Here is a 20593-nt window from a genome sequence, read left to right as displayed (position 1 = left end):
GGAAGGCCAGAGCAGTTGGTATCGGTATGGTTCAAGGGCAAGGAATGGGTGCACCATCATGGTAAAACATCAGATCATCCTGGCTCCATGATTGGCTAGGGATGGATATATGCTCCAATAGGAGCCAATCCTGAGATTCTGGTTGGAATGAATGAAAAAGAATGCTACAAGAGGCTACTGCTGTAACTAAACCCAGCACTAGATCCAACATGGTAGGCTAAAAGCCAAAGTTCCTCACTACCAAGCAGAAATTAAACTGCTTATAGGAACTTCAGATAAATCAGGATTAGAGATAATAGTCAAATTTCTCACCTAGTCAAGTTTCATTTTTGTTGATTTTGTTTTGTTCTGGGTTTTTATTTCTGTTTTGTTTTGTCTTCTGCTGTGTTGGGGTTCCAACCCCAGCTTCACCCACAAATAGGCCATTTCAGTTAACACAATGGAGTCCCCTCTGCTTTAATTTTTTTTGGGGGGGGGTCAAGTGTGGGGCCTGAACTCTGGGCCTGGGCGCTGTCCCTCAGCTCTTCAGCTCAAGGCTAGCGCTCTACCACTTGAGCCACAGCGCCACTTCCGGCTTTTTTCTTTTTGCTTATGTGGTGCTGAGGAATCGAACCCAGTGCCTCGAGCATGCAAGGCAAGCGCTCTACCACTGAGCCACCTTCCCAGCCCCGCAGGTAACTTCTTTAATTAAAATATTAAAGCAGAGGCTATGAAGGTGGCTCAGTGGTAGAGCACTTGCTTTGCAAGCCTGAGGCCCTGGGTTTGATTCCTCAGCACCACATAAGCAAAAAGAAAAGCCGGAAGTGGCGCTGTGGCTCAAGTGGTAGAGCGCTAGCCTTGAGCTGAAGAGCTGAGGGACAGTGCCCAGGCCCAGAGTTCAGGCCCCACCACTGGAAAAAAAAAAAAAAAAATATATATATATATATATATATATATAAAGTTACCTGGGATGGGGGGAGGAATTCTGGCCCTCAATCTTTATAGAGCCCACTCCCCATGTCATCTCAAGGTTAAAATGTGAAGCGTAAACAAGATACAATGGGAAAGGCAAAGAGGACCAACTTCACAGGTAATGCCTTTCCCTACCTGTGCAACCTCTGTGCAATGGCCACAAAGGAGGGCCATATGCTTTTTATTTTATCCCTCCTCCCCGTCCTCCCCCATGGGATAAAAATCCCAAGACCCAACAGTTTCCAGGTAGTCAATCCTTACCTGAACTGTAGAGTATTAGTAAACTGGGAGCATTGGCTGCTAGATTTTTATTAATTTATTTTGTGATTCTGAAGATCAAACCCAAGGGCTTCATACTTGAACCACACATCTACTTCTAGCTTTTTGTGGTTTAATTGGAGAAAAGAGTATCACAGACTTTCCTGCCAGGGCTGGCTCTAAACCACAATCCTCAGATCTCAGCCTCCTAAGTAGCTAGGATTACAGGCATGAACCACTAGCACCTGTCTCAATTTTTTTTTTTAAAGAGGGACTAAAACTAACAACTCTACAATATCTATTGCTGACCAGACAGCTTTTCAAAAATGGGCTTCTCGCCAAGCTCCACAAGTAGATGAGACCGAAATCCCAATTTACAAGTGAAGCTCAGAAATTAAGGGACAGCTAGGAAATGACCGGGCCAAGACCTTTACCAGTGCTTTTTCCCCCTTACAGTAACCATGACAGATAGGGAAGTAGAGGCAGGAACTAGAGGGACTGGATTTGCCTATGGTAATGGGCCACTTACAGTTGACAACTGTTCCTCACACAATCTGTCCCCTTAGAGTCTTTTGGAGATCACCCACGGGCTGGGGTATACCTAAAGATGTAACCACCACAGCTCAGCTTAGAGGGTGCTACAGGAAGACTATAGTACATGAGATACACCTGGGAGTGTGGTAGGAATCAGAACCCAAATGTATGGCATTCTTCCTAGGCAATGAGAGGAAGGGTGTAATACAAAATGTATTTTAGAAAGCCATCTGGACCAGGCCCTCCTTATCTATGCATATCTATGTCCTGGATAATACTTGACTGAAGGGCAGGTGTTCTCTGGGGAAGATTGAAGAATGAGAGTTCAGCTGTGGGAGGTGTGAAGGCTCCACCTGACCCACCCAAACAGTCCCTTTCCTATAAATAAGGCCCATAGGAAAGATTAGCATGCCCTGGGCTGAACCCTAACTCCAGCCATATCAGGCACTAAGCCCAACAATCCTGCTCCCCACTCAGTCATTTGCTGGACAGCTCCATCTACCTAGAAAACACCCAGCCCTGCAACATTCTCAAATTATGGCTCCAAACAGCAGTTAGGCAAGAGTAATTAAAGGGAATGTTATCTCAGTCAGTCTCTCATTAGCCACATAATTAGACTGCTGAAAATAATTAACATTCCTCTTGACAAAGGAAGCAGAGGACCCATTACATTCATTAGGACAGCCTCACCAGCCTGAGGAAGGCTGAGAACTCATCACCTTTCAGTCTGGCAGGTGACACAGCACACTTGGTGACGCAGACTAGCCCTGGGTGGACCAGGCTGGTGGACCAGCTGATGCATGTGACACACCTTGGTGTATCTATTACAGATAATATTAACACATACACATATAGCATGGAGAAAAACAACTGGAAGGAAATGCTGGTCCGTGTCACAATGGCCACGGGCATGCATTTGCTTCCCCCAAAGCCCTAGAAATGACAGAAAACACATCATCGAGGAAGAATCAATCTATTGTAGCACCAGAAAACTACAAGGAATTATAAGGGCTCCCTGAATCCAGAAGGCAGATGGGAAAACATAGAGGAGAACTATAAAATGATAAAAATAACAATAATAGTACTGACCTCACATACACATATGTGATCTTGTTCCAAAAAATCTGCTCTATTATCTCATTTAGCTCTTACAAAAATGTTTTCAGTTGGACATTATTATTACCTTACTGTGTCAGTAAGACTCAAAATGGTTGCATTCTTTCTCAGTGTCACAGGGCTAATAAGTGTGCGGGCTAAGATTCAAACCCAGTCACTAGAGGAGAGAGGCAAGGGATCATCTGATAGATGATCCCTCTGCCACTACCCAGCAGACACATCCACCTACTTGTCTACAACCAGGGGTAACTGGAACTAGTTCTCATGATTAGAGAGATAACCAGAAAACCCCAAAGATACAAGGAACGCAGTTCACAGGGCTTACCCAACACCAGGCAGAAACCAGAGCTGTTAAACAAGGACAGAGTTTAAAAATAGAAGTTCTCGTTAGGAAAAAAACAACAACACAATTAACAGTGACAACAGAATGAAATGTGTTTTTTTTAAGTATTATTCATGCCAGGGGTGTGTGGCTCATGCCTGTAATCCCAACTATTCAAGAGGCTGAGATCTGAAGATTGTGGTTCAAAGACAACCCAGGCAGGAAAGTCCATCAAACTCTTATCTCCAATTAACAACCAGAAAACTGGAAGTGAAGCTATGGGTAAAAATGGTAGACCACTAGCCTTGAGCAAAAGAGCTGAGGCAGGAACACTGCTGAGGCCCCGAGTTCAAGCTCCACAACCAACCAAAAAAAAAAAAAAAGTATTTCTCATATCCTGAGGAACAAGCAGGACTACCAGGGCAAACAAGGCTGTTAAATTAAGCTAAATAGTTTAGAAATGAAATAAATTTCTCTTCAGTATTAGAAAAGTTATTATTATTATTTTTGGGGGGGTCCAGTCGTGGGGCCTGAACTCTGGGCCTGGGCGCTGTCCCTCAGCTCTTCAGTTCAAGGCTAGCGCTCTACCACTTGAGCCACAGCACCACTTCCGGCTTTTTTCTTTTTGCTTATGTGGTGCTGAGGAATCGAACCCAGGGCCTCAGGCATGCAAGGCAAGCGCTCTACCACTGAGCCACCTTCCCAGCCCCAAGATAGGTTATTATTTTTATTTATTTTCTTTTAGCTGGAAGTCAAGCATAGGAGGAAGTTGGTTATTTTTCTTTTTTTATGCCTAGTACAAATAGGTATTCGTAAGGTTTTGGTGAATAAACCATGTTGTAAAGCCAAAGGTTGGTGGCTTACACTGTAATCCTCGCTACTCAAGAGGCCGAGATCTGAAGGTTCAGGTTCCAAGCCAGCCTAGACAGACAAATCCAAGAGTCCGTTTTCTCCAATTAAACAGCAAAAAACCCCTAGAACTAGAGGTGTGGTTCAGATGGTAGAGTGCCAGCTTTGAGTGAAAAGGCTAAGCAAAAGCACAAGGCCTGACTTCAAGCCCCATTACTGGCACATTCGTACATATAGGTGCATACACACACACACACACACACACACACACACACACACACACACATACACACACACACACACACACACACACACACATACACACACACACACACACACAGCCAAAGGCGGTGAATCCTGTCCTCTATTCTTACCAAGACTGGTCCATGTGGACCATAATTTGATGGTACCCAAGCATACACACTTGTCTCTTCTCTGCTTAGAATTCCCTCCACCTGCAATGCCCTGCTCTCTCCTCTACGTTGACCTGCATCAACCTGACCTTCAAGCCCTCAACAATTACCCTCCAGTGAGATGAAAACTGAAAAAGAAAAAAATTACTGGCACCTAACTTAACACCCACAATCCCCCTTATCCCTCGTCCTGCACACTCCTAAGACACCTTTCCTCAGCTGCTTAAGAGGCATCTCTCCTCCAGGGTTGTGGCCCAGCTCTAGGGGACTTCCCTGTGCAGTCACAGTATATTGCCCTTTACCTTTCAGTGAGTCCAAGTCTTGTCTCCCCCTGCTCTATTGCAGGCAGCTTCAAGAGGCAGAGAAGACACGAAGCTCCTTTTTATACCTCTGCAATATACAATAAAGCTGAGTAGCCTGCGCAATAACATTCTTCTATATTATTTGCATGCATGACAAATAAGCATTTGTTTCTCATGACCAGTCAGCAGAAAATAATTGTGAAGTGGTGACTCAACTGAGTTGAGCTCAACACATGCAGGTTCTTCCACATGGGTGGTGTTCCCCCAAATGGACTTGCCTGCCTAAAAGTTCAAACCCCAGTACTGCTAAAACAAATGAAAGCAAAAAAGGGATTCAGTGCCAGTGGCTCACACCTGTATAATCTGAACTGCTTAGGAAGCTGAGATCTGAGGGTTGCATTGGAAACCAGCCCGGGCAGGAATTTCTATGAGACTTTTATCTCCAGTAATCTACTCAGAAAAAGCTGGAAGTAATACTGTGGCTCAAGTGGTGGTATAGTATTAGCCTTGAGCACAAAGAAGCTCAGGGACAGCGCCCAGGCCCTGAGTTCAAGCCCAGGACTGGTTAAAAAAAAAAAGGACTAACTGAAGCATGGCTCAAGTGGTAGAGCACCTGCCTAACAAGCACAAGACTGTACATTAAAAACCCCAGTATACCCCAACACACACCTGTAATCCTAGCTACTCAGGAAGCTGAGATCAAAGCCAGCCCAGGCAGGAAAGCCCATGACACTCTTACCTCTAATTAACCACCAGAAAACTGGAAGTGGTGCTATGGCTCAAAGTGGTACAGCACTAGCTTTGAACAAAAATGCTTAGGAATATCGCCCAGGTTCTGAGTTCAAATCCCACAACCAAGGAAACAAAGTGGATAGTGGGAATGGGGAAGATATAGACATATGAAGGGCAAATCCAGGCAAAACAATAGTACTTATCAGATGTCTTCAGTGGGTACAAACGTTTCAGCTATGGGACCTCTACCTGTCAAAATGTTCCTCAAAGGGCTGGGAATGTGGCTTAGTGGTACAGTGCTTGCCTAGTGTGCATGAAGCCCTGGGTTCGATTCAAACAGAAAAAGCCAGAAGTGGTGCTGTGGCTCAATGGTAGAGTGATAGCCTTGAGTAAAAAAGAAGCTAAGGGACAGTGCCCAGGCCCTGAGTTCACGCCTCCGGATTGGCAAAAAAAAAAAAAAAAAGTTCCTCAAAGACATAGTTCCTTCCTCCCTTTTCTTGCTTCTCCATCGTTTTATTCCTTTCTTTTCCCAAGATCAGCAGTGTTGCAGGAGGCCTCCATCCTAATGTCAGAAAACAGGGTTAAACTTTGAGAACCATCCCTACTTAATGTATTCTCCAAGTATTGACACCTGTTTTGCCCTAAGCTCTCATGTATCAGGGTATACTTGTTAAACCACAGCTTCAGGGTTTTATATGCTATTGGCTTTTTAAAAAATGGTCCAGGCCACGTTTCTGTCTTTGAGATGTCACTCAGGCTTTCTAGGGCAGATGCCCCATTTCCAGCACCCCACTGGCATCCCCATGAGCAAACTCCAGAATAACTCTCCCTCTGACACAAGCACTGTGCCCCTCCTCAGTTCACTGCTCCAACTGTGTTGCTACTAGTGTGTGTGAGTGTATGTGCATAATATGGGGTTTGAACTTAAGACTCTACACTTGCTAGGCAGGTGCTCTGCCACCTGATTCACCCACTGTGCCAAAATCTTGGTAATTCTATTGTAATATCAAATACTTGGAAAACTGCCAATGACTTACATTCTCACAGTGCTTTTTACCTAAACAAGGCTTTCCAAGTTCATCTTATTATTCATACCTACATCTACATATTCATTCATAAGTAATTACTCATTCAGTATCTAGTTTGTGTTCCCAGGTATGTACAAAGCGTATAGATTCAAAGACCTCAATCCAGGCCAAAGGCAGCTAACCCACATTACATGGTCCTGATTGGCTGCTGGCACACTATACACACCAGGGTCCCATCTATGATAGGGCACCGAAAAAAATTATTTTTAAAAGGAAAGGAGGGTTAGCTAAGTGGTCCAGGGCTTGCCTAGCACATTTGGGGTCTTGGTTTCTATCCTCAGCACTGAGGGGAAAGAAAAGAAAAGAAAAAAAAATGAGCATGAATCAAGAAGAAGCAATTAGGGCATAGCAACCATATAAACTTTATTGTTTCTCAAAACTTACAATTTAGAATAATATTTAGTTACTTTTAAGACCCTAATTCAGGGTCTTCTTCCAGTCCAAGTAGAAAATTAGGAGTTTAGCAGACACCACGAATTAGTGACAACTATTAAGAAACACAATAAATTAGTGCAAGGCTATTAGGAAAGCATGACTGATAGGACTCCATGAGTGCTCTATTGGGAGGAGAGGGGAATGAGTTAAGGATGACATACAGACAACTGCCTTGGGCAATGTCATGCCATTATAAGAGAAGACAGAAGGGGTGGGGAGATGGGAGTCTGGGAGCCACAATAAACTGCATTTCAGATGCACTAAGTGTGGACTGGATAGGTTTGGGATTCCAGCTGGATGGAGCACTGCAGAAGGAGGAACATTGTGGGGGGAGAGGGTACAGGGGTGACATCCAGTGCTGGTAGAAGATGAAGTGGTCTGAAAGGGCCTAAGGAAGGATAAGAAAGGCTGGAGGAACCCTGGGAAAGAGCCCTGGAACAACCAGGAAGCAGAAGTAGGAGAATGACCCAGGGGAGGGTCAGTTAAAGAGGCAGGTTACACAGAGATGGAAAAGACTTGGCAACACAGAGGCACTGGTGACCATGGAGGAAGGAGGTCACTGGGCTAGTGTGTAGAGGGGACGTGAGAAATGAGCTTGTGAAGAGAAGGAAGAAAAATAGCTGGACAAGCAGACATGAAAGAGGTGTCCTCTCTCCCTTTTCCTTCCTTTCTTCTTCCCTTTTTCCTTCGCCTTCCCTCTCTTCCTTCCCTCTCTTTTCCTTTCTTTCTCTTTGAAGAGATCTAAGATGCTTAAGGGCTAAAGAAGAAATCACAGCAAGAAGAGCTTGTGAATGGCCTGTCCACTGTGGACACGCAGGATATTCCGTGTTGTTCTGAGTTTGCGGGGAACACAGTGAGCCACACTCCAATAATCCTAAGGCACTTTTCTTTTTCCTGTGCCAGTACTAGGGCCTGAACTCAGGACCTCGTGCTCTTGCTTGTTTTGTTTCACTGGGTTTTTTTTAATTGTTTTTCTTTTGTTTTAAAATCAAGGATGGCTTTCTACAACTTGAGTCATACCTCCACTTTCAACTTTTGCTGATCCCAGCTTCCTGAGTAGCTAGGATTACAGGTGTGAGCCACCAATGCCTGGGTTACAGTTTTTGTTTTTGTTTTTTGGAGGTTTTTGGGGGGAGAAAGGGAGTTATGGGGCTTGAACTCTGGGCCTGGGCACTAAATCTCAGCTCTTTAGCTCAAGGCTAGCGCTCTACCACTTGGGCCACAGAGCTACTTCTGGCTTTTTCTGCTTGTGTGGTGCTGAGGAATCGAACCCAGGGCCTCATGCATGCAAGGCAAGCACTCTACCACTGAACCACCTTCCCAGCCTGGCTTACTTTTTTTTTATTATTGTGAAAATAAATACTGTTCAGAGGGGTTACAATTACATGGGCAAGATAATAAGTACATTTCTTATCAAGCATTGTAGCCTCCTCCTTTGTTGGCTTACATTTTTTAATTAATGTTTTTTAATTGTGCAGTTTTGTTGATCAAACATAAGACACCACCCATGCCAGGCGAGGGTTCTTCCACTGAGCTGCATCCCCAACCCACATTGTCATGTTAATCTCCTTCACAGAGAAGAGACCCAGGCATATGAAATGAAATGTAACCTAACTAAGGTCACACAAACATTGTATTACTGTAAGCCAGGCCTAGAATACAAACTCCCAGAGTCTTTGGCTATTCAAGGCCAGTAGAGAAGACTGGGGGCAGCTCTGTCAACCCCACAGTAGGTGGGGAGTTCTACAGGTACCCAGAGGAGCAATGCCTGGTATTCTGTAGTTCTCACATGGGGCCTGCATCGGTGGAGAATGGTGCACTGGGCAACAAGTAATCAAAAAGCCTATCCATTATTATCTGTGCCAACAACCTTTTTACTTTAAGTGGTTTTGCTTTGCAGAGCTAGGATTTGAAACTAGAGCCTCATTCACATTAGGTAAACACTCTACACTGGAGTTAGAGCCCCAGTCCCTTTGATACATTTTGTCATTCTTTTGTTTTTTATTTTTTTTTTTTGGGGGGGGGTCTGGTCATGGGGCCTGAGCTCTGGGCCTGGGCGCTGTCCCTCAGCTCTTCAGCTCAAGGCTAGCACTCTATCACTTGAGCCACAGCGCCACTTCCAGCTTTTTTCTTTTTGCTTATGTGGTGCTGAGGAATCAAACCCAAGGCCTCAGGCATGCAAGGCAAGCTCTACCACTGAGCCACCTTCCTAGCCCCCTTGTTTTTTATTTTTGTTTTTAGCAGTATTGAGGTTGGAGCGCAGAGGCTCATGCTTATTAGACAAGTGCTCTACCACTTGAACTACTCTTTCAGTCCTTGTCATTGATTTCTGAGATAGAGTCTTGCATATAGCTGAGTCTGGCCTTGAACTTGAGAGCCTCCTCCAGTGATGTGACTTCAGGCCTGTATTGTGCATGGTTTTTATAGGGGCTGAATTAGTAGGTAAATTGAGGAAATATTGTACTCTATGTTCTTGGGCACTTTACAAGAAAGGTACATCAATTTGGAGAATGACAAAACCACCAGCAGCACATTTGGAATTTGAGTCACCCACACAAATAACCTGTATCTCATGAGTATTTGTGATTATTACATTCTCAGTGACTTTGTAAAGGTTCAGGCACCTGACTGTATCCTTCTAGCTTCTGTGTGGTTATGTCCAAGCAATAGCATATTAGAATACATGAGACTTTTTGGTTATATTGGTGGTACATGCCTGCAATCCGAGCACCTTGAGAGGCAGAGGCAGGATGATGGACACTTCAATTCGAGCCTGGGCTAAATGTGTGTCTCTCACACACATTTACACACATACGGGTTGAGGATGTAGCTTAATGGTAGAGTATTTTTCTAGCATGTGAGTGCTGAGTTTGATCTTAAGTATTACAAAAATTAATAAAAAAAATAAAGTGAATGTATATAGGCACACATAGTATCTGTTTTTCAGGGTACTTATGAGGCATTACAAATTTGTTTGCTAAATAAAATGAAGGTACCAATGTAGATCATATGCCTCTGGAAGCAAGGAAAACTGCAGTGCAAAGAGGGACTCGAGGCTGAGCAAAATCAAGATGGATTTGACTGCTCAATGATCAATGAAGACAATGGTCTTTCATTGACACCAATAAGAAGCTCCCAAATGATAAGTACACAGATAATGTGGTCAAACTATGGGGCTTATGAAAAACTATTCAACTGTCTGCCTTTGTGAAATTCCATTTTCCTGGTTTAATTCAAATGATTACCATATTGCAGCATTTTTTCCAGGATAACAATAATAGAAAGAAAATCCCAAGTCACCTGAGGGACCAGGGAAATGATAAATGGTTCAATATCTGGACACAGAGATGTGTTTAGAAGACGTTAAAGAACCAGGTGCCAGGCTCTATCTATGGCATATCCTCCTTAATGCATGAGAAGACGAGTAAACAGTATGTAAGAGGATGCTTAAGGATATTTATGGAAAAGGCTATGTTGTGAGGAATCGTGAACAGGAATAAGGATAGAGAAGTAAGCACCCCAGAGGACCTCCAATAGGTTGAAGTAAATAGTCAAGGCTCAGATTCAGAGTTGGCCTGGCTATTTAATGACAGAAAGGTAGCCTAAACTCCACAGGCCTGGCCATTATTCTGTGTAGGGGTGTGTGTGTGTGTGTGTGTGTGTGTGTGTGTGTGTGTGTGTGTGTGTGTGTGTGTGTGTGTGTGTGTGTGTGTGTGTGTGTGTGTGTGTGTGTGTGTGTGTGTGTGTGTGTGTGTGTGTGTGTGTGTGTGTGTGTGTGTAGGTACCTGAGGCCTCAAACTTTGGTTTGGCTTTCTTGCTCATGGCTGACACTCAACCAATTGAGTCACACTCAACCACTTGAGCCACACCTCCAGCAAGCTTTTTGTGGTAAATTAGTGATGAAGTTTTGTAAACTTCATGCCCAAGTTGGCCTTGATCATGATCATACTGTGTCACTAGGAATACAAGCATCACTGGTGTCCAGTTCTGGCTATCATTTTTTAAACAAAAAAAGTCAAAACCAAAAAAAGATGGGCCTTTTGCTCAGGAAGGGACAGGTGACTGGTAGGTTCTCCAAATCTGAGGAGACATGGAGGTGGACTGGAGAGAAAGAAAAGGAACAGAGTCCTACCTCATGCAAGGTCTGCATATAAACAGGGCCTCCTAGCCTAGCCTATCTACTCAAATATGCAACTCTGTGTCACTGCTACTATTAGTTTCCTCAAATAACTAAACATAAAATTAAACACAATAGAATACCTTAGATTTCATCATTACATATCTGTATTGTTTCCAAACTTTCCTCTGTGTTAAACCTGCTGAGAAGTAAGCCCCTACTCCTTTAAGGACGCACCAGTTTATCACAGAATCACAGCCAAGGAAAGGAGGAAAGCTCTGTGGTTTAAGAATCCTGTTGAGGGCTGGGAAGGTGGCTCAGTGGTAGAGCGCTTGCCTTGCATGCCTGAGGCCCTGGGTTCGATTCCTCAGCACCACATAAACAAAAAGAAAAAAAGCTGGAAGTGGTGCTGTGGCTCAAGTGGTAGAGTGCTAGCCTTGAGCTGAAGAGCTGAGGGACAGTGCCCAGGCCCAGAGTCCAGGCTCCACGACTAGACCCCGCCCCCCCCCCAAAAAAAAGAATCCTGTTGCAAGCCAGGAGCCAGTGGCTCTCGCCTGTAATCCTAGCTGACTCAGGAGGCTGAGATCTAAGGATCCCGGTTCAAAGCCCAGGCACGAAAATCCTATCTCTAACAAACCACTCAGAAAACTGGAAGTGGCGCTATGGCTCAAGTGGTAGAGCGCTAGCCTTGAGCAAAAGAAGCTCAGGGACAGAGCCCAGGCCCTGAGTTCAAACCCCAAGACTGGGGGGGGGGGGGTGAGGCATCCTGTTGGGACTAAGCCACAAGGCAGTCAATGCCTTTTTGTGAGGCAAGAAAGACACTGGTCTACCAAGTGCTAGTGGCTCCTGCCTATAATCCTAGATACTTAGGAGACTGAGATCTGAGGATCAATCAGTCAAATCAATCAATCAACCAATCAGCCAGGGCAGGAAAGTAATGAGACTCTTATCTCCAATTAATGACCAGAAAGCCAGAAGTGCATCACCGGGCAAGTGATAGAGTGCTAGCTAGCCTTGAGCAGAAAAGTTCAAGGACAGCCTCCAGGCCCTGAGTTCAAGCCCCACAACCACCATCACCACCAACAACAAAAGACATTTGGCCAGGCACGGGTGGCTCATGCTTATAATCCTAGCTACTCAGGAGGCTGAGATCTGAGGATGGAGGTTCAAAGCCAGCCCGGGCAGGAAAAGTCCAGGAGAACTCTTATCTCCAATAAAACACTCAGAAAACTAGAAGTGGTGCTGTGGTTCAAGTGGTAGAGTACTACCCTTTAGCTGAAGAGCTGAGGGATGGTGTCTAGGCCCAGAATTCAAGCCCCGCAACCGACAAAAAAAAAAAAAAGACATTTGCAGCTGGGATTAGTGGCTCAAACCTGTAATCCCAAACTTGAAAGACTGAAGCAAGAAGACTGAGAATCCTAAGGTCAAGCTCAGACTTTAAAAAAAAAAAAAAAAGAAAAAGCATTCATTTTCAGTCCAAAACTTAATCAGGTGTCAAAAGAAACTTAGGAATCAAAAGAAATCATATTTTAATGCAACATTTCAAAAAAATCAAACCATAGCCAAGGGCTATAACTATGTAAAAACCAGGGCTGTGATCAAAGGGATATTAATGAGGCAAGTTCCATGTAAAGTTCCATGTTGTCCAAAAACCTTACCCACTCCCATACCAACAACAGCTCTGATAAGAAATGTTATATAGCATCATAACCTTTATCCTGAGTCCTTAGAATTCAGAATATTTTAGAATTTTATCATGTAGACTGGTGCTAGGCAGGAGGTTGAAATGTGACAATCAAGGTTCAAAGCTAGCTCAGGCAAGAAAGTCAATAAGACTTTTATCACCAATTGACCAGCAAAAGAGCTGCAAGTGGGGCTGGGAATGTGGCTCAGTTGGTAGAGTGCTTGCCTAGTATGCATGAAGCTCTGGGTTGGATTCCTCAGTACCACATAAGCAGAAAAAACTGGAAGTGGTGCTGTGGCTCAAGTGATAGAGTGCTAGCCTTGAGCAAAAGTAGCTCAGGGACAGTGCCCAGGCCCTGAGTTCAAGCCCCAGGACTAGGAAAAAAAAAAAAAAAAACCTGCAAGTACTAGTGTATGGTAGAGCACCAGCCTTGAAGGAAAAAGCTAAGGGACAGCACCCTGGCCCTAAATTCAAGCCCCAGTACCAGCATACACACACACACACACACACACACACACACACACACACACACGAAAGTAATATAGAGCACATATTGTAAAGTACATAATTCCCACAGCAGAGTCTCCTAAGTTAACAAACGAACATTTCTGTGGTGACATCTATTAACACATGACATGTAACTAGCCTTAGATGGCCTTATTAGTCTAAGTCAACCTTTACTAACACTGGTTAAATGCAAGGTTTAGATTTAAGAATAGACTTGCTAAGCAAATATTAGGTCTCTTAAAGAAAAAAGGCAGCAGACTGGACTCAAAGTGTTTTATACTTCATGATGAAAAGTGAAGAAATGTGAAGTTCTTGCTGATGATCATGCAGCAAGAGGGTGATTTCTAAAAGTCAAGTTCACACACAGACAGACATATTGCATACATTATTCTCCTCCAGCCAACTAAGATTATTTGCAAAATCTATGCAAAGAGTCCTGAACCTTCAAGCAATGGTATTGATAAGTGGAAATCAATAGACATTGGAGGGCATCTTTGCAAAGAAAGTTAGGCAGTGCTGCTGGTGGGTGTGAGTTCACCATAGAGAATTTGCCCTGAGGTCCAGCTGGTGGACAGGGAGTACTGATGTCTATGGCCCTGCCATTCCAGGGTCATTGTACCATTGCAGCCTGGGACTAATGTGGGCCATACACAGGTCAAAGTTGCAGTTGTCCTTTACTCAGACAGACTAAAGGACCTTAATGGGAAAAGGCTACAGGTAAATTCCTGGATTTTAAGTATTGAGGAAGGAACAATGATGTAGAATAGAGAAAAAAAAATTTTCCAGGTGCCAGTGGCTCACATCTGTCATCCAAGCTACTCAGGATCCTGAAATCTGAGGATCACAGTCCAAAGCCAACCTGAGCAGAAAATTCCATGAGACTCTTTGCTATAGTAATCACCAAAAAGCCAGAAGTGGAGCTGTAGCTCAAGTGGTAGAGTGCTAGTCTTCAGAAAAAAAAAACTCAGAGACAGAGCCCAGGCCCTGAATCTAAGCCCCAGGACTGGCACAACATGGAAGGAAGGAAGGAACGAAGGAAGGAAGGAAGGAAGGAAAGGAGGGAGAGAAGGAGGGAGGGAAGGAGGAAGGAAGGAAGGTAGGTAGGTGAGGGAGGAAGGGAGGGAGGGAGGTAGGGAGGGAGGGAGGGAGGGAGGCAGGGAGACAGGGAAGGAGGGAAGGGAAAAAGGGAAAGGAAACCAAAGGAGTATTTTTTCCCCAAGACAATGGAGAGTGAATATTCTCACAGTTGGGGGAAGAAGGATCTTGGAAAAATCCATGTGCAGAGCCTCAAGAGAGTCAGCATTAAATACCTGCCAGGTCCAGGAAACTGAGAACCAGGAGCCAATACTGGCCCCTGAGCCTTTTCCCATCACTCCCAGTCCGATGACAAAGGCTTGGGTGTGTGTGAAGTACTGAATAGAGACCATGTTTGTGACTTAAGGTAACTGCCATACCTTCTACTGCCTGCAAATAAACAGGACATCCCAGGACAAAGGAAGAACTAATTCCACTAAATAAGCATAAAGTGATAGCGGGACACAAAATTAAGTTGCATCATGAGTACATGCCAATGAGTCATGTTTCTTTTTACTCAGAAATATAGTTATTGCAAAATGTTTGTTCCCACACCAATGAAGTCTGTCCTTCATACACCTAGGGGTACAGCAATCACCATTAGAAATTACTGGTATAACAATAAAGAGATACGATGAGTGGCGCTGTAGCTCAAGTGGTAGAGCGCTCGCCTTGAGTTGAAGAGCTGAGGGACAACGCCCAGGCCCAGAGTTCAAGCCCCACGACCGACAAAAAAAAAAAAAAAAAAAAAAAAAAGAGATGGACAGGGACAGAAATGATTGATTCGGATTGATTTGGTGGTTTTGATGGGAACTTGTTTGCTCTTCAACACTGAGTATGATGAAATGAAAACAGAAGGTACTATTGATAACTGAGAGAATCCCTGGGCCAAATGCTTTTTCAAAGGGAATTCCAAATTGCCCTATTCCATGAACAAAGACTCATGGTTCCTGGACTCCTGAGCTGAGTTTATGGCTTGATCTTCATTTTCAGGTAGAGGCAGGGTAGCAAAAGAGGTATGTTCTCACTAACACCAAATCACCCAGAAAGCATCAACTGAAGTCTTCAAGTCCTAGAGACCTGACTGGTGACAGGGGAGTAGGGGGAGAGTTAGAAGCTTGGGTTACTCCAGGCCTTGGAGTCTACCAAATTCAAGTGCAGAATGTGAAACATAGCCCAAATGTACCATTTTACTTTTGCCTTCACTTAAGGGCTTCTCCCCAAGGGACAGTGAGAAGAGGAAGGGGAAGTGACGTTTAAAATAAAATAGGAGAGTGTTCTTTGTGGTTAAGAAATAGTGCGTAGAAAGGTAAGCAAATGCCACCTCTCTACAGTACTACTGGAAAAAGGAAGGAGAGAACCCAGTTCCTCTTCACAAGAAGCTTCTTACTCTAGCTCTGACTCTGTCCCTTTCCCTTCTCATTCAACTCTACTTTTTCTCTCCCAGCTCTTTCTTACAGTTCCCTATTGAGTGAATTCTTCCATGAGAAAAGCCAGAACCATCCAGATTCAACTGGACCATCCAGAATTAACTACTTAAAAGAGTGGCTACAGAACATCTCTTTCAATACTTATAGGTAAGGAAACTAAAAGCCAATGAATTCATGTCGCATGCCTAGAGTTGTTAGAACTGGGCAGAGCTAGGCCACTTATTAGCTACATGATCTGTGTGCTTATGTTATCTTGAAGAGGCTTGGGTTTTTGGCAGGAGACTTGTCTCCTGGTTCCTATCACATGCTCTATCATGCAGCATCTTGGTAACTCTAAGAGAAGATAGTTCATCTCCTCCTCCATGATACCCCTCAACTCTCATTCCTCCCCTACAAACACCTCAAAATACTAGAAGAGGTATATAGCTAACTTGCCTTGAACAAAAAATGAATGGATCTCAATGAACTAGTCATCTCTAAATGGACTACTCAGTGGCCAGAAATACTTTCCTGGAGAATAGTCTAATTCTTTCTGTACTTTGCAGAGTATACCTGGGATTGGCATCATAATCAGCCTTCCCAGCTGTATGATAATGACAGGCAAAAGGATGCCCCAGAAACTAAGCTGGAAAATGAAGATTAGAGTCAGAAATCTGAAAAGCTAAGTTGTTAGGACTAGCGGCAACAGGGTAACAGAGAGGAAAATGCTACCCAAGAAGAAGAAGAGGAAAATTGGCCAGCAAGAAGAAAATTTTGGCATCACAATGAAATAGGGTTTATATGATACATTCCTATGCCAAGCAAAAATCCTGTTCCCCTTATAAAAAAAAAAAAAAAAAAAGAGCTCCCAGGCCATCTGGCCTACTTCCCTGCTGCAGGCTACAGACCTTTCCTGAACATTCATCAGGAAGCTGTTTTCAAATAAAAATCTGTACTTCCATCTCCCTCTACCTGGCTGGGTTTAAGCCACATCGACTTTTCTTATATGTTTACTAGTGGTACTTATGTTTTGATCCTTTCCTCAACATTTGTTTCATCACCCGCTCAATTCAACACTCACAATACACAATAGAATCCGATAGCTCTCTGTTCAAATCCTAATTCAGCTGGGTGATTTGTGCAGTCACTTTACCTTGCAAAGGCTCAGTGTTTCCAACTGTAAAGTGAGGAACATCAATGATAGCTTGCTCTTTGCTGCAACAGAAAGACTATACATACATACATACATACATACATATATATATATATATATATATACATATATAATTTAACCCAATGTCTGGTATTTAATAAGCATTCAATAAATGATGGTGGTCAACTCTTAGAGTCTGGGGCTGAAATGGGCTATGCAACATCAATTAAGTGAGTCAGGAGGGAACCCCAAACGTCCTGCAGAGCGCTTGCGTGCATAAACACACCAGTCCTGGGGCTTGAACTCAGTGATGGTACACTGTCCCTAATGTCTCTAAGCTTTTTATTTTTATTTTTTGGAGCTCAAAGCTAATGTGCTACCACTTGAGCCACAGATCCACTTCTAGCTATTTGATGGTTAATTGGAAATGAGAGTCTCATGGACTTTGCTACCTAGACTAGCTTTGAATAATTCTCAGATCTCAGCCTCCTGAGCAGCTAGGACTACATGCACAAGCCACTAGTGCCCAGCTTGATTTCTGAAATGTGTCTGTCACTAGCTCCCACATAAGCAGATTCAATGCCCAATGACCTACAAATCTGGGCATCTGATCACATTCAAGAGCCATTGCCGATGGTTGAAGAAGCACTCACATATGCTAGACACTGTGCAGGAATAAGAAAGCTTGACAGCATCTACAGGTCAGTATAAAAAGGTCATCTCATTGCTTTTGGCAAGAAAATAAAAGACAAAAATCCAGAATAATTGCATGTGTTGCTATATTTCTTGTCCTTATTTATTTTAAACTGTAGATGAAAATATGATTTATACACTGGATGCCTTATTCCTGGCTATGGAAAACATTTTTTATTAATTTTTTGTCAGTCATGGGGTTTAAACTCAAGGCCTACACTGCTGTCCCTAAGGTCTTTTGCTCCACAACTCCACTTCCGGTTTTCTGGTGGTTAACTGGAGATCAAGAGTCTCAGAGACTTTCCTGCCTAGGCTGGCTTCAAACTGCAATCCTCAGATCTCAGCCTTCTGAGTAGCCAGTGCCTGGCTTAATATTATTAGTATTATGATGATAGATGAGGATGAGGATGATGCATAAGAGGGAAGAAGACCTAAGGACTAGGGACAAAGATTGAGTTTGGCCAAAGACAATAGTGGGAAAGAATAAGGATTGCCAGTGAGCTAAAATCAAGTTCCCATCATTGCTCCACAGAATGGCAGTTGTTATGTACAAAATGGGCTTCCTGTATTATCTACAAAGACTTCTCCAGAGTCTGTCCCTGTGCTAACTGTGCAAGCCATGAAACCACAGAGCCCCAGGAAGTGCCCTGTGGCTCAAAGCCACAATGTCTCTCAGAAAGTCTAGAAGAGAATTGTCTCTTGGTAAACTTTGGATCTCTTTCTTGGATGGTATTCCTAGTCCTCCCAGCAGGTGTCAAGGCCTTACTGAAACTCAAGGTGAGTGATTTTTTTTTCTGATGGAACGGTTCATTCCAGAAGTTCACATGGCAGAGGTGCTTCTTACAAACTAAAATAATGAATGAAGCAAGAAGGCTTTCATCACTCAAGCCCAACTTCGAGAGCAGTCAGAAATAGATAATTTCTCAGTATGTTCTAAGTGTGTGGCTTTTGGAAGGAGTGGCAGAAAGTGCTCTCTCTCTATATTTGTGTGTGTGTGTGTGTGTTATTATCTAGTAGATATGCCTATATTAATTGGTAGGTGAAGTCCTGAATACTGCCATACTTTCAAAGATAGAAGCAATCTGAAGACCCAAGTCCTGCCTGGGTGCCCTAATTTTAGTGATGTTATCCCTTCTACAACATCACAATCGCAAACAGGAGCCCTGAGAGGATCTCAAACTCCCTGGAAGCCAGCAGAGTAAAGGATCTTGGAGAGGGGGAAGGAGGGGAGTGGTTAGAGTTAGTAACGACTGTGGTTATTCTTCTGATTGCCAAACTGATTTGTGCCTGACGCTAGCACAGAAGCACCAAGATGACAGGGTTTCTTTTTAGAACCATCCTTCAAAGGAGCAAGGAGACCAGTATCACTATGCACCCTTGACCCCATTAAGTTTATACACCAGGGGAACTGATGGTTTTTGTTTTTCTCTTGGTTTGGGGTTTGTTGTTTGTTTGTTTGTTTTGGTCGTTCGTAGGTCCTGAACTCTGGGCCTGGACTCTGTCCCTCAGCTCTGCAGCTCAAGGCTAGCACTCTACCACCTAAGCCATAGTGCCACTTCTGGCTTTTTCTGCTCATGTGGTGCTGAGGAATCAAACCCAGGGCCTCATGCATGCAAGGCAAGGACTCTACCACTGAGCCACCTTCCTAGCCCAGGAACTTATGTTAAAGTGAACCTTGAGTTGGACCATAAGAGTTGTAGACGTTGAGAGATGACCCCTGCAGCTTGGTGTGTGCCAGCAAAGGGAAGGGAGCAGACAGAAAGGCCTTCCTTTCTATCTTGGGAACCAGCTGAGTTACTCACTTAACCTCTGGTCTATCTATGGATGTGTGTATCAAGGCCAGAAACCACTTCCTTTTCCTTGGATGGTAGCAGCTGGAGCATCCCACAGCTCAAAGCCTCAGGCAGGTGTACATCTTAAACCAAACACAGGTACCTAATTTCTCTCCATGATTCTTTATCTCATGGTATGACTCTCAAATCCACCCAGCATGCCTGTTCACATATGCCACAGCCAATGTGCTGACTCTCAGTATGACTCAGTTTCCCTCAAGAGGAACTACAAGTTAAAAAAGAAAATGACCTCTCTTCCCTTTCCTCCTGAATCAGTTTATGCTTTACTTTTTACGTCTGAGAAATGTAAGGGGGAGGGGCAGAGAGAAGCAGAAAGTTTGGTTTATAGGAATCCTTCCCCATATCCCCACCACCACTGCTTGGCCAAGGAATTAACACAAAGGGAGCTAAGAGTTAACCAAGAGAGAAATTATCCACATCTTACAAGGAATGTTCCTGAAATACAAAAAACTAATACTCAAAACACCTTGTCTGTAATTCAGGGGTGGAGAGAAGAGGAAGGAGAGTCAGAAGGACACAAATTTGAGAGCCCTCTGGTTGGGGGAGGGTTAGCTATCCCTTTTCTTCTTCAAGGACAGCCAGATCTGATAGGACTGTTGATAGGGCCAGGCTGCCTCAAAAGTATCCATATGACATCAGACCCCACCCCACCCCTGCTGACATCATCAAAGACCCTTCTCAGACCTTGGAGGATGACATCCTGGCCTGATGTTTCCCAGGGAAATCCCAACCAGGAAGGAGCTCTAACACATCCTGAGAACAGAGGCTGACAGAAAAACAAACAAAAACCAACAACAAACATTTGCTGCCTGTATACCTGAGGCAACAGCTTTTCTGATAACAACTACACTTTTGAAGCCAACCAGTGTTGGCTTTCCCTATCACAAAAGCTGTAATTTAGCCTTTTCCTGTAAAATGACACCTTTCCCTTTAGACACAATATGCAAGTCTGATACAACCGAACTAAATACAGTATAAGGCTCACTAACTCATTTAATATCTTTCATTCCAAAGACCTGAGGCTCTTAAATCACTTTGTAAATGTAAGAATTCATGCCTCATCACTTTCAAAGACGGAGTCAAGGGAGTATCAATTTCCCATC

The 20593-nt window shown here is 43.8% G+C and overlaps 1 protein-coding gene across 3 annotated transcripts in view; it reads right to left on the bottom strand.

The window, feature by feature from the left end:
• Nucleotides 1–20593, bottom strand: part of Tmem229b (transmembrane protein 229B) — a 42600-nt gene that overhangs the window by 19624 nt on the left and 2383 nt on the right. The window lies entirely within an intron of this gene.

Source organism: Dipodomys spectabilis, unplaced genomic scaffold, assembly GCF_019054845.1.
Source record: "Dipodomys spectabilis isolate Male_0828 unplaced genomic scaffold, ASM1905484v1 ptg000146l, whole genome shotgun sequence".
NCBI classification, from domain to species: Eukaryota; Metazoa; Chordata; class Mammalia; order Rodentia; family Heteromyidae; genus Dipodomys; species Dipodomys spectabilis.
Note: the sequence above shows the minus strand (reverse complement) of the source record. Positions and strands in the feature narration are given on the sequence as shown.